Genomic DNA, 15,062 nt, shown 5'->3' with positions numbered 1-15,062 from the left:
TGAACATTATACTAAGAACACATTTTGGAAATGGAGGTAGTGTCTTTAATAGTGTTATATACTTATTGAATGGTGTTATATACTTATTGAATGGTGTATATAATCATTGAATTGTGTTATATACTTATTTAATGGTGTTATATAATTATTGAATGGTGTTATATATGTGCTGAATGAAGATTTTGTAGTGTTATTCGTAGTGTTTTTATAGAGATCTTTAAAATGGTGTTATATACTTATTGAATGGTGTTATATACTTATTGAATGGTGTTATATAATTATTGAATGGTGTTATATACGTGCTGAATGGTGGTTGCAGTGTTATTCGTAGTGTTTTTATAGAGATCTTTTTTAAAAAACCATGTTTCTATAAATAAGGTGGCGGTTATGGAAGGTTTTGAATTAATTGAATCAATGATAAAATTACTTCTTTACCCTTTTGAATTAATTTAGATTGAGGACACATGTCATCTCCACAATATTTCTGACACTTCTCACACTTTTAACTTTTTTTTACAATAACCTTACCCTATATATATATATATATATATATATATATATATATATATATATATATATATAGAAACGGGATCAGGAGAAAACGCTCAAAAGTGTGAGAACAGTAAGAACGCATCCTGGCCCAACACGTGTCACGCGGCATAGAGAAGGGCGGAGGGGCTTTTTTGTCCTTTCATATTTCTTTTTTTAAACGCGTGTCACATCCCGTCTCCATGTTTTTGGCGTTTAATAAATACACGGCGTTTTATTGTTTGTAGATCAGGATCATAGTAAATTTTTTGGCGTTTTAAGTATGTTTTTGTTGGTGCAGTTGTCTGTCGACTACATCTTAGTTCGAGTCTTACGGCAGAGCTAATTGTATAGGAATAGGAGAGTGAGAAAGTTTGTATAGAATTAAAGTAATTGGACCGCTCATTAGTCCATTTAGGTTTAGGACCGCTTTTAGTGCATGATGATGGACAGCTTATGTGGTCATCATAGTGAACCGCTTATATGGTAGTAATGTGGATCGCTCATATGGACATGTCCATATGAGCGGCCCATAACTTCTATATAAGTGGTCCTAATGAGCGATCCATATAGTTCCAGATTACGTATGTGTGTGTGAAAAGGCGAAGCTCTGTCCGTTTGTCTCCACATTCTTGTAACTTGTTAGCGGATCAATAAAGGAGACAGTTAAATAGTGAAATCAAGCTTTACGAAGACTAATTCAATGAATTCCGCCTCTGAACTAGTCTAAGTGCTCTTCTGATCGACTCATCGGGTCAGCAAACGATCCTACATGTGGTATCAGAGCTCACTCAGGAGGAAGAGTTCTTGCTGTTTAGCTCGATTTTCACTCGATATTCTCACTTCTACACCTTCTTATCTGATTCGAAGAGATTTCACGGTCAAAAATCATTCAAAATCTCAGGGATTGTGCGCAATAGTACTGTGACAAACCCTGGAAAGTTTCAAATCAAAACTCGAAGTTTAAGTGGGTTAAAATTGGAATTGATTGTGGACCGTTCGTTCGAATGACCTTGGACCGCCCATTCAGACATCTTTGGATCGCTAATCTGTACATCAGGAACCGCTTATCCGATTGTTTGACTTGGACCGCTCCAAAAGGATATTAGTTAAACCGCTCGAACGAACAATCACTTCTGGACCGCTTATTTGAACAGTTGGAACCGCTCGAACGAACAGTTGAAACTGCTCATCCGAACAACTTGGAACCGCTCGAACGAACAAGCTCAAACCGCTCTAACGAACAAGCTCAGACCACTCGAACGAACAGCTTGGACCGCTAATTCAAACAGTCTGGATCGCTCATACAAACGGTTGAATTCGCTTATTTGGACACAACCGGGCCGCTTATTTGGATTAGTGATTTGAACCGCTTATTGGACAGTTTGTTTGGACCGCTTATTCGACAAACTTGTCTGGACCGCTTATTTGATTGAGTAATCTGGATCGTTCTTTCGGTAGATTGAGTTTCGGTCTGCTCATTCAGTTCGCTGATTTGGAAACATGAAAAGAATTCCGATATTTCCAGATCTCGGAAGTGATGTTGATACGGATGATGAAGAAGAGTATCTTAACAAATGCAGAAAAAGCACTGATCCTGACAGTTTTAGTTTTTTCTATGCAGATAAAGTTGAGATGCTGAATCAGAAAAAGATTGCTCGTTTACAGAGAGAGCTTGATGCAGCTAAGTCACTGGCTGATGAAAAGGTGAAAACTGAAGATGTAGAAAAAGTAGTGGAGAAAATTGTTGAAATAGAGAAACTAGTGGAAGTTGAAAAAATAGTTGAAAAAGTAATTGAAGTTGCTAAGCCTTGCGAGAAATGCTTCGAATCTTGCAAAGAATGTGATGAGAAAGACAAAAGAATTGCTGAGTTAAAGAAAGCTGAAGGACAGAAAACAGAAAAAGAATCTGTGAAGAATGACTCTTCAAGTTCTGCCTCAGTGTGTTTCAAATGTGACAACTTGAAGACCGACAATGACAAACTTGTCAAAGATGCGGAGAGTTTGGCACTGGAGATCGAGAAGTTGAGAAATGAGAAACAGACTGATGATAAACAGATTCGTATTCTGAAGGAAAATAGTGAGATGTTGAAAGCTGATAATGACAAACTGTTGGATGGTTTGAGCAGTTTGACTTCAGAAAACAAAGTTTTGAAAGATAATATAAATAGTTTTGAAAACAAACAGAAATCATCGGAAAATGAAGATTTCTGGATAAAATTGGAAAATAAAAATCTGAAAGCAAATGAATCAAAGCTTCAGGAACAGATAAAAGTTCTGACGAATGAAAAGTCTGTTCTTGAAATTTTGAAAAATGAAAATGAAAATTCAATCAAGTCTCATCTTGAGAGAATATCTAAGCTTGAGGAAGAAGCTAAGAATTCGAGGATCAAGATAGATGAACTTGAAAAGAAGTTGATCGGTTTTGTGACTTCACCTGACAAGATAAATATTCCTTGTCCAAAACCAATCAACTCAGTTCCAATAAGTGACAATGTCACAAACTTTGACACTGTCAAAGTTGAAGATTGTGATGAGACACCTGATGATGAAAATGTTAAAAAAGAAAAACAAAAATTGTTTTTAAATTTGAAAGAAAAATTTCAGAAAACTGTTCTACAATCGACTGAAAAAGGTGAATGTTCTAAACAGAAACCTTTGAAGAAGAAAGTGGAACAGAAACAAAAAGATAATAAAAGTTCATCGGGTCGATCGTCCAATCAAAAGAAAAAATTAGAAAAAGTAAAAAATGAAAATTCTAAAATTGTTGATAATAAGTGGTGCAGGTCGGACCACAGTGCGTCAAAGCCAAATCCAGCAAATTGGAGGAGAGAATATCACCAGGCCAAACAATGTTACGACTTAAATGTTTGGTACAACAATGGTGATAGGTACGATAACAGGGTATGCTACAGCTGCGGCTATCAAGGGCATATTGCTGTTAACTGCCAGTATTGGAGTTATGAGACCAGAAGGTGCTATAACTGCAACATCAAAGGTCACATTGCCAGAGATTGCCCGAGGAGATCAAGTGAAAGATTGAGGGCTAAGTCTCAGAAATTGGCAACAATTCCAGTCAAAGTCAAGCCCCAGGAATAGAAGGTTCTGAAACCTAAAGTTCAAGATAAGTCAAAGCAAGAAATGAAAGTAAAGCTTTCACAGGGGCAAAAAGACAGACTAAGAAAGAAGAGAAAGAAGGCAAGAGAGTATTTAGAGAGAATTTTGTCCTCGGGTTCACCGGACTGAAAGAATAAAAGTTCTGATGAATCAACTCCCTCAGTTGCAAAGACAAGCAAAAAGAATTCATTAGATACAAATCTGGGGACAAAAGAGGAGAAGAAAAAGAAGAAAGTGAAGTTTTTACTTCCTGGCGATGAATCTGTTTCTTCGGAAACAAAGGAGCCACGTGTCGGCGATGAATCTGACAGGTCAAAGTCAGACAAGCCACATTCAGGCAATGATTCTGGTATGGTAAAACCAGAGGAGCCATTGGTTGAGGTAAAAAAGGAGAATTCAGGTTTAACAATGGATGATGCAAATTTCCCACCATTGTTGAGCAAGAATTCAAAATCATCCAAGAACAGTCAGGCTTGGGTGAAACTGTTTAAATGAAAAAACCTGACTTGCCGGAGATCCCAAGTTTATATCGTGGATCAGGAATCGGCATCTTTCATGATTAATTAGGATGATTTGAAAGTGATTAATATTGTAAAAATTTTACAGGTTGAAGGTCAACGCCGGAGCTTCCAGGTTGGTAAGTGCGAAGCAGGAATCGGCATCCTGATTGGTAAAATGGTGATGTAGACGTAACATTCCTACAAGTGATTATTTTTATGGCTTGATTGCAAATGGTAAATCAGGGACATTAAGTTGTACTTGATTTACTATATATGGGCAAAAGAAAAACAAGATGATGAGATAACCCCGAATCTACAAATGATTGTTACACAAACTAATTTTTCCAGAAAAACCATTCTGATTAAAACAAACTTAAGTGTTTTGAAATCATTATGGGAAAATAGTTTGTTGTGAGGGGGAGTTCTGATTGTTTATGCCAGGTGGATAGAGAATTGAAGTGATTCTCATCATGTTGTCATTTTTGTACAGTTTGTTTCAAATTTTCCCAGAAAATCAAAATTGAGACATATTTTGATTTTAGGGGGAGTAAAATTTTAAAAAAATTAGAAAATTTGAAAATGTCAAAAACATTGAAAAATTGTAAAAATGAGTTTTGTTGCAAAAAAGGAGGAAATGATAGTAAATCAGTTGGACTATCACAGCACGCTAAAGAAATGTAATGCAAAAGATGATAAACGATTTCACTAAAGATGTGATGATAGGCTCAGCTAGATTAGTAGATTTGCGATAACGATACAAACTTAAATGTAAAAGCCTAGTTCTAGTGGGAAACATGGTTGAAAGCATAGTACTTAGTTTTGTCCTTCTTGACTGTGTGCCTACTCGGTAATCGCTGAATGCCAAAAAGCATAAAAACTGGTTAAGTTTGTGAACTTTCACAACTTTGCTGAAAAGTCGCTGTGATTGTGCATTTCTTTTTGCAAAGATTTAAACTTGTTTGATTTCTTTATTTTGTTTAAGCATCGGACATCCTCTGCGTATACGGGAGTATCGACCTGGATGTTGTTGCCTAAACGTTCTGCTTTATTTTCTTTGGTGTTTCGTTTAAGCTTTGGACCTCCTCTGCGTATACGGAAGTATCGACCTGGTGGTTAAAGCCTAAACAACTTCAACTTGTTTTATTTTTCTTATTTTGTTTAAACATTGGACTTTCTCTGCGTATACGGAAGTATCGACCTGATTGTTAATGTTTAAACATTCTGCTTTGTTTTCGCACAAATCACAGTTGATGAAAGTTTAAAGGCATTACTTGAGTTAGTGTATTGCATGATGAGGGGATATGCTGAGATCGTGGGGTCCATAAGAATTTAGTGCATAATTAATATACCTTAACGTATCGGTAAGCATTTCGAAAGTTTTTAGATTGAGCTTAAGTGGACAACAATATCGTCAATCAACGTGAATTGTTTAGAACTTAAAACGATTAAAAGCTTAACGGTGCTTGTGTTATGTCTCAAAATCTGATATGATCCTCTTGCACAAACTCACAAAAATATGTTTGTACATATTTCATTTTCTGCATTTAAATTTCTGTTTTTGCATTTATGTTTTATATTTTCAAAAAACCAAAAATATTTTCGACAACTGATGGTGAAGAGCTGAGTTTCAAAATCTCAAAGGCTAAACTTGATGAACGTACAGGTTGGTTAATACGTTTGAAATGTTTAAAATGATTCATTAGGTTGAATCAGAAATTGAAATGTTTCAAATTTGTGAATCAGGGTTTAAGTGAAAAAATTATCAATGCTTAGTTGGTTCATTAAATTGAATCACATTTATTGTGGTTTGGGAGAGAGTGTTAAATTGTGAAGATTTGAAATGCAAAAGTGGTTCATTAACTTGATGACTATAGTTAATGTTAATCAACAGTTTGATCTTCATAATTTTTCTTATATGATTTGCTGATTCATTAAGTTGAATTGCAAATTGTATTAGTTTGTGATAGTGTGGTTAAGTTTTGCAGGTTTCTGATCCTGTTGCTACGAATAGCCAGGAGATACATCAGAACCAGAGAAGAGCTTAAACAGAGAAAGCCAGGAGTTGATTTCAATGGTGATAACGATTTCCAGACAGAGATCCCAGCATGATGATAGGGGGAGTCTGATGAGAGTTAGAGCCAGAGAATGATCCAGGCATATGATTCCAGGAGGAAATTCCTGAAGAAAAGAGTTAATTCCAGGCAGAGTTCCTGAAGAAGACCGAACAAGAGTGAAGAGCTAGAAATGATTGAAGACTCTCACTGAAGATTCCGTCAACATTCAAGGGGGAGTCTGTTGGTGCAGTTGTCTGTCGACTACATCTTAGTTCGAGTCTTACGGCAGAGCTAATTGTATAGGAATAGGAGAGTGAGAAAGTTTGTATAGAATTAAAGTAATTAGACCGCTCATTAGTCCATTTAGGTTTAGGACCGCTTTTAGTGCATGATGATGGACAGCTTATGTGGTCATCATAGTGAACCGCTTATATGGTAGTCATGTGGATCGCTCATATGGACATGTCCATATGAGCGGCCCATAACTTCTATATAAGTGGTCCTAATGAGCGATCCATATAGTTCCAGATTACGTATGTGTGTGTGAAAAGGCGAAGCTCTGTCCGTTTGTCTCCACATTCTTGTAACTTGTTAGCGGATCAATAAAGGAGACAGTTACATAGTGAAATCAAGCTTTACGAAGACTAATTCAATGAATTCCGCCTCTGAACTAGTCTAAGTGCTCTTCTGATCGACTCATCGGGTCAGCAAACGATCCTACAGTTTTGGCGTTTTTATTGTTTTTAAATCAGGATGCATGTCTATGATGTAAAAAACATCAGTAATTTTCTTGATGTTTATTATATCAAGTAGGATACAGGTCTATAATGTGACAGACAATTATGACGTTTTGAAAAGGTAAATAAATTCAGTTTTCCATGTAGTGGCTTTTAATATAATAAATGTTTGGCAATAATGTTACCGTCTTTTCATTTTACTGTTTAGCAATTACTGTTTCGTTCAATTTCATCTGTGAATTAGTGTTGATTTTTCAGTAATACCTTGTTTGGCGTTTTTGGCATTTTATAGCAACATCGTGCTTTGCTAGCATCCGTTCTCTCAGTTTTCACACTATCAGGCGTTTTGGTGTTTTTGGCGTTTTATATTAATTTTTTTTGTAAGTAGAGAATTAGATAATAAAATCAGAGAATTAGATAACAAACAATAGAAATTGAAAAAAAATAAAAAATATAATCTAATTTCTCTTCCAAATCTTCACTGTCATCAGCCTCTTCAACTTTAACCTTTTTGGCGTTTTGAACCTGTTTTGAATACCTTATGTAGATCCTTATTTTCCTACATAATGTCTGCCTTCATTAAGGGGTAAAAGTGTCTTTTACTTTGTTTTTTCATGAATATTTGTCCATCTCATTCAGCAAAAGCTTATAGATATACCCACCTCAGAGTAGAATCCATTCAGTGAAACTTCATTCAAAACAATACTCAATATAGAAGAAATGAGGTTCCGCATCTGTGGCTTTTTTAAGTATCTTTGTTGGCGTTTTAAAGTGAATGGTTTCTTGGAAAGATGGCGTTTATTTTTGGTGGTGTGATCAATTGATTGTGTAGAGACGTCTCTCTTATAGAATGTTTTTGGCGCGTAGTTTAGGCGGGATTTTTATTTATAATAAATGATATTAATAAAGTAGTCGTCTTTTCAGTTACTATGTGTATTTTTTACTGTTTTTATTCAGCTTTTTATGAGCTTTTATGGTCATAGACATTCCATCTTCCAACTTTGGCGTTTTTTAATGACTTTAAGTAGTTTTTGGCGTTTTTTTTTCATTTTTAGCTTTTAATAATACTTCTCCAAATTACTTTTATTATAGGTTGGGAGTTTTTGGCATTTTACTGCATTATGGCATTTACTGCATTATGTCGTTTCCCAATCTTTATGACTTTTTGGATTTTTATTAAACTTTTTTATTCTTAGTCGAAAAATACATAACAAACAACAGAAAGGGAAAATTAAAAAACTGAAAATAGAAACAATTCATCTTCCAAATCTTCACTGTCATCAGTCTCTTTCTTCTTTGAAACATGTTCACTGATGGTTTGGCTTTGTCATGCTTGTGTTTTTGTGGCCGTTTGGAAAGACAATATGACATGATTTTTTTGTTTGAATATGTATCTTCAAACCACTCATCAGTGTCATTCGTCTATTTATGCCATTATATTATTCACCAATAACAAAACACAAAAACTGACATAAGTCTGACACCAGTATCTTTTTCTTGAAGTTTTGTCCATCTCATTCAGCAAAATGTTATTTGAGTCACAGCATCTCAGGAAAGAACGCATTCTCCGAAACTTCGCGTAGAACAATATTGAATATACAAGAAACGATTTTTGGCATTTTTGGCGTTTTACTGAGGAAATAGTGTATCTGAAAGAAACGTCCATTTTTGGAAATTTTTGATATTTGAGAGATTTGGCGTTTTCTAAGATGATTATATAGTAAAATATGGTGTTTTTTGAGTAGGTGTGTTTGAAGTTTTGGAATTTTTGGCGTTGTAAGATGAATGTTATATAGTAGAAAATATAGCGTTTTCAGGTTGGGGGAGCTGTGTTCTTATGTATGAGAATGTTTTGTTTATATAGGGATGCGTTTTGGCCAGTAATGGCGTTTTATTCATTACTTTGGCGTTTTGGTATAGAAGTATAAAGACCTTTTTACCCTTAATGAAGGGCGTCCACTCAATAGAATTCGTGTTATTTACAAAAAAGCCACTGCGCCAATCTAGTCCATAGATTGTTTTGATCGGACGATTCATAAGCGTTCTCACCGTTCTCACACTTTTCACCGTTTTCTCTAAATCCTAACCCTTTATATATATATATATATATATATATATATATATATATAAAGGGACAGGATTTAGGGGAAAATGGTGAAAAGTGTGAGAACGGTTATGGATCGTCAAATCAAAACAATCTATGGGCTAGATTGATGTTGTGGCGTTATCGTAAATACATCGGTTTTATTAATAGAACGTGCTTCATTAAGGGTAAAATGGTAAAAACATCCTTTCATACGTAAAACGCCATTGAAATATAAAGCGCCATGTAAATGCAAAACGCCAATTTTAATACTGACTCGTTTTTACTGTGTTTTTGTTAAGGTTTTGTCCTACAAATACGCCATAAAATATAAAACACCATAAAATATAAACGCCAAGCCTGAAAGATGGGAAAAGCTGAGCAAAACCGGATACTGTTAATTGCATTGATTGTTATAATAATATCCCGCCTAAACTACGTGCCAAAAACATCCTAGGGTAAATTACATTTTTCGTCCTTTATGTTTGTATCAGATTGCAATGGATGCCCATTAACTTTAATAATAACAGTTACAATCCTTTATTTGTAAAAACCATTACACTGTACGTCCTTTAACACTAACCAGGTTAAATTTATCAGTTTAGTCTGATCATGTGCACTGCACATGAGGGCAATTTAGACATTTTACCTATCTAGTTAAAAAGACATTGATTTAAAAGGAATAAAGAAAACTAAAAAACTAAATTACCTTATAGAGAGAGATATATAGAGAGAGATTGGTGAAATCTTGTTAGTAGAAACCCCTAAATTGCGAGATATACAAAGAGAGAGATTGGTGAAGCTTTTTCAATAGAAAGGTTTTGTTGTACAATTCGATCTATTTGTTTTGTTTTAGATTTTTGTTGTTCGAATGGAAAGGTAACAAAATTTGTATAATTATATTTGTTGTTTTACGTATAATTTTTCAGTAGAAAGAGTTTTGGTAACAGTGTATGGGGACTGTGGTTTATGGTGGTGGGGTTGATGGTGTATGGTGGTTGACAGTGTATGGTGGTGACAAAAGGATAAGGTTATCTGGTACATGGTTTTAGTCCGGGGGGAGAGAGCCACCGTTGGATGCCATCATTTGACGGGAAAGCACAAACAAATCTGCGAATTTGGAAGGATCAAGAGGGGAAATCGCAGGCGGATCTTGAGAGAACGGTTTTGATGTAGGGACTGCAACGGTGACGGTTGTGGTAGGTGTAGGTGGTTGGCTTGGTGGACAGTGTCGGTGGGACTTGGTGGACGGATTTGATGGTTGTGGTTGCTGGGATACGGTGGTGATGGTTGTGGGCTTGGATACCAGGTTTGAAGTTTGGAACCCTAGTTTGGGAAGAGGGTGAAATAGGGGGGTTTATAAGGTGGGAGCAATTAGGGGTAAAGGACATAAATTCCCTCACGTGCTAAGCACATGATCAGAGTTAACTTAAAATGCTAACCTGGTTTGGGGTAAAGGACAAAACATGCAACGGGCTTTTCAAATAAAGGATTGTGACTGTAATTATTGAAGTTAAAGGTCATCCATTGCAACCCGCTACAAACATAAAGGACGAAAAGTGTAATTTACCCAACATCCTATAAAGACGTTTCTTCTGTTGATCACACCAAAAACACACAAACAACAAAATGGTTCCAAAATACCACTCACTCTAAAACGCCAAAAAGTTAGAAAAACCAACGATGGCAAGCATCATTTCTTGGATACTCAGTAATGGTCTGCCTGAAGTTTCACTAATTCGTTTGTTAGGTGAGGGGAGTAAGATTTTGTTGAATGAGATGGACAAATGTCACACCCCGGTATTTCCACGTATTACCGGTGGGCCCGGTGGGGAGTATCGTGACGTAGTTGATATCATCACAGTCAATAATCACAGTTCAATGCACAGCGGAAGTCTAAAAGTAAAATATATTACGAACCGAATGAAAGTATCATAAGTATTACAAACGGAATGTAAAAGGATCCACAGGCGGATCAAAACAAGGAAATATTGTTCAACAGATTTTTAAGTGATAAAGCTTGCATAACTCTTTATTTAATTCACTTAGGAGTAGCCAGCCTATTCCGCCTAGTACATGCACTTAACCTTTTGGAAAATACGTCAGTTTACACTGGTAAATACAATTAACCGACTCATTTTGAAAAGAGTTTAAGAAAATTGGTTTTTAATGCACAAGGCACAAATAATCTTTTATAACTTGGGATATTTATTTAAAAATAAACTTGTAAAAGAATTAAATGTTTGTTATACGTTCAGTAGCCCAGGCTGAATACCGGGTTAAAGATTAATGGACACACCACATAATATATCCCACGACGAGTTATTCTCGAACAGACGGGTACATTAATTTTACATACGCACCGGCAGGTGTATGCCTACACCCCGTCCTTAAGTCGTGGCCATTTCAATGAATGAGCCGAGGATATCCAGCCTCCAGGACATGGTCATTAACCCCCAAAGGCTTAGAACAAACAAAATAGATTAAACGGGTTATTTCAATGATTTAACCTTCATATGATTAAAAATTCAATACCCGACCAAGCGGTATTTATATACCATACCCCAAGCCCATATAAGGGAAAATAAGTTAAAAGTATCTACCTGAGAAAATATATATATAAATCGGCAAGTGCAAATATCTTTTACTGGGATCCTAAATCTGGAACGAAGGTTTTAATAACCTATTAGATTCCCAGCGGGTCTTACTTAAGTTTAAACTTAGACCGGTTAGTTTTAAAGAAAGGTATATGGTTCAAAACGCAAGATTAAGCGAAGACTAGATTAGAATGTGATTTAGACCCGACAAGTTTGAAGATTTGTATAATTTGGGTAAACTAAACACATTCTGGATTTTGAGATAAAAATGAAAAGGTTTGACCCGTTTTGGTTAATTTATGCAAACTAGTTACATACACCGCACCGAACGCGAAAAATGCATAACGGGTAAACAAATGAGTCATGAACAGGTTTCCTAAGTTAATATGCCTTAAATATGTTGTGATATCAGTAGTATACCTTCCATTATGCCCAAAAGGGATTTAAACTCAAATTAAGCCTTGTAGGGGTATTTTGGTCATTTTAAAGGTTATAAAAGAGATTAAATATCAATCTGAGGTTCTGGTCTGAAATGATCAGTAAAAATATTTATTCTTGCAAGTCATATCAGTAGGATATTGCATATATTTGAAATTTATCATTATATAACCAAACTATGCACCGTAGGGGCATTTTAGTAATTTCACATAGGCTTTAAAGGTCAATTTGGAAATCTGAGTTCAAAACTTTTGCTTACTGTTAAAGTATAAAAATTTACTTAAAACATCAGTAGGTATTAAGTGTTATATGTCAAAATAGTTTTAATCCATACTATGCGTTGAAAACGCGTAAAAACAAGTCGGTTTTAAGCGATTTTCAGGTTATATTACATCAGTGGGTAAAAGGTTTGGTGTCAAAATTTGGGTTTAAATATGTTTTATGTCGAAAATGCCGTTTAATTAATAAAAAGGCTTTACTTTACGATATTGAGCATAACTCTCAATTTAGACTACGAACTGATGTGAAAATTTAAGGACATGTTTATAAATCAGTAACAAAGGTTTCTGACCTCTCACATTTTCAAAAATCTCGTTTTAATATCAAAAGGGCATAATAGTCAACTTTTAAGCATATAACGGAAACATGCAAATGAATCGGATAAACAAGGAACCATGTAGTATAAACTTAGAGGGTTTTACTAACTTATAACATGGTTCCAAAGGAACCTTAAGGCATATCTAAACTAAGCTAAATCGGGTCAGAACTGAAAGTCAAAGCAAAAGTCTACTTTTGCGACTTTCGGTTCCGAACCGTGCCTAAACTCAGAATTGCCGGGTTGAACATGCTTAGACATGTTCTTACATCATTTACCAAGTTATTTTAGTGTTAAAAAAGGTTACATAGCTTCTACATTGCTAATTATGAATTTATTTGAAAAATAGCTTTCTGTTGACTTTTTAATATTAAGTTTGACCCGACAATTGACCAAGTTAGAGTGGAAATCAGAGGGTGCCCTTTTAAGGACTTATTACCCACCTAATTTCCAACTCATAGCCACTTTTAATTTGAAAATGACTGGACCATTAGTGATTAATCACAAGTTAAAGCTTAATTACGACGACTTTGACTTTTGGTCATTAAGCTAATAAAACTTGAACTAGAGAAGCTAAGAATGCTTACAAAGACTCTTAGCACGAAATTAGGAACTTAAGAACACTTGCTTGAGCTCCAGGAAGTTCCAGAGATGAGTTTGAAGTGAAAATATTTCAAGTGTGCAAATAAAGAACTCAAGCCATGGCCTTTATATAGTGTTTTGCAAGTCCTAAGATCAAAGCATGTGTCCCTAGGCTATTACCATATGTCCCCAAGTGTCCCTAGGCGGTTAAAACCAGTTGCATAGAATCGAAAAACTAGCTTACAAAGGCCGTAGAACTGGCTTAACCTGCAGCTGTCCATTATTCTGCCCAGATACAGTCTTTACGGACCGTAAGCTAAAGCCCTTACGGTCCGTATCCGTAATTCAAATTTTTATCGCCTAGTTAAGCCGTCTTACGGACCGTAAGGCAAGAGCTTTGCAGTCCGTAAGCGTTCAATCAGAGACAAAATTTTGGGAACTTTTAACATTTGACCATGCAACCTATCATATCTCGAATCTCTGGTCATCATCAGCAGGGAAGACCCATAAGATCAGGTCTGCATTGCTAAGAATGCATTGCCATGCATTGGTTGTCTTGGAGTTTTGTAAAAAGAGGTTATTGAATGAAATTGTCGATTTTGTACATGGGATTCCAAATTCTTGGATTTGAATATTGAATTATTCATTACATGTTTTAACCGGATACCCATGAAATCTTAATCAGATTTTTATAGGAATGTAATTATATTTTACAAAAGTTGAAAAACGTTAAAAGGTCACTTAGAGGTAATAATTAACATGTTGACGCTTTTAATTTCTTCATATATCCTTTTTAACATGATCCGGGTTTATAACATGTTTAAAGTCCATGACACGTGTCGATATATTGGTCGTGATTTTACGAGGTGTTACAACAAATTTCAAGAAAAAGAGACTGATGACACCGATATGTCATTTTGTCTTTTTTGTTCTTGAAGAAGGTTTGGATGAGGAGATGAGACCGATCCCAGTGTAAATGCCATTTTGGACTCCATGATGATAATGAAGATTATGAGCAGATAGCATCCACCCACACGACGTCAATCTATGTCTCCAACATCCACAAAGACACTTCAACACACGAACAACAAAAAAAACCACGCAAACCCAAAACGCCATTTATTTGTGGCAGTTCTTATAGTTTCAAAAGAAGAAAGAGACTGATGGCAGTGAAGATTTGGATCATAAATTGCTTCCATTTGTTTTTTTAATTTTCTTTTTTTTGTTTGTTATGTAATTTTCAGCTAAGAACAAAATATACATTAATTCTCTAAAAAATATAATAAAACGCCAAACGGGCAAATGCTTGTGAAACGCCATCATGCCATAGAATGCCCAAACTACGAAACTATAATAAAATTACTTTTGAGAAGTACTATTATAATAAATCTAAAAAAAGTATAAAACAATGTGCAAGATAATACAACAAAGTGCCATCTTTATCTAAACACCACTGGAAATACAAAACATCATAATTACACCCGTAAAGATGGGACGTGTTACAACCACAAACAAATGAAACTGAAACAAAACATAGTAACTGCAAACAATAAAATGAAGCAACAGAAACACAATTACTAACATTTATTATATTAAAAGCCAATACATGGGGAATTGAATTTATTTATCTTTTCAAAACACCATAATTACCTGTCATGCGCGGGAAAAAAAAGTCATTATAAAAGTAGAACATGAGAACACAACTTAACACGCTAAACATTGTCTAAAACACCACATATTGTCCAAAACGCCAAAAACTTAAAAAATGGCTAAGGTTATTGCATGGAGGTTTGAAAGGTCGGAGAGACGTTTCATCCTAAAGTTCTCTGAT

The sequence above is a fragment of the Helianthus annuus genome, chromosome 1, assembly GCF_002127325.2.
Source record: "Helianthus annuus cultivar XRQ/B chromosome 1, HanXRQr2.0-SUNRISE, whole genome shotgun sequence".
Taxonomy (NCBI): Eukaryota; Viridiplantae; Streptophyta; class Magnoliopsida; order Asterales; family Asteraceae; genus Helianthus; species Helianthus annuus.
Note: the sequence above shows the minus strand (reverse complement) of the source record.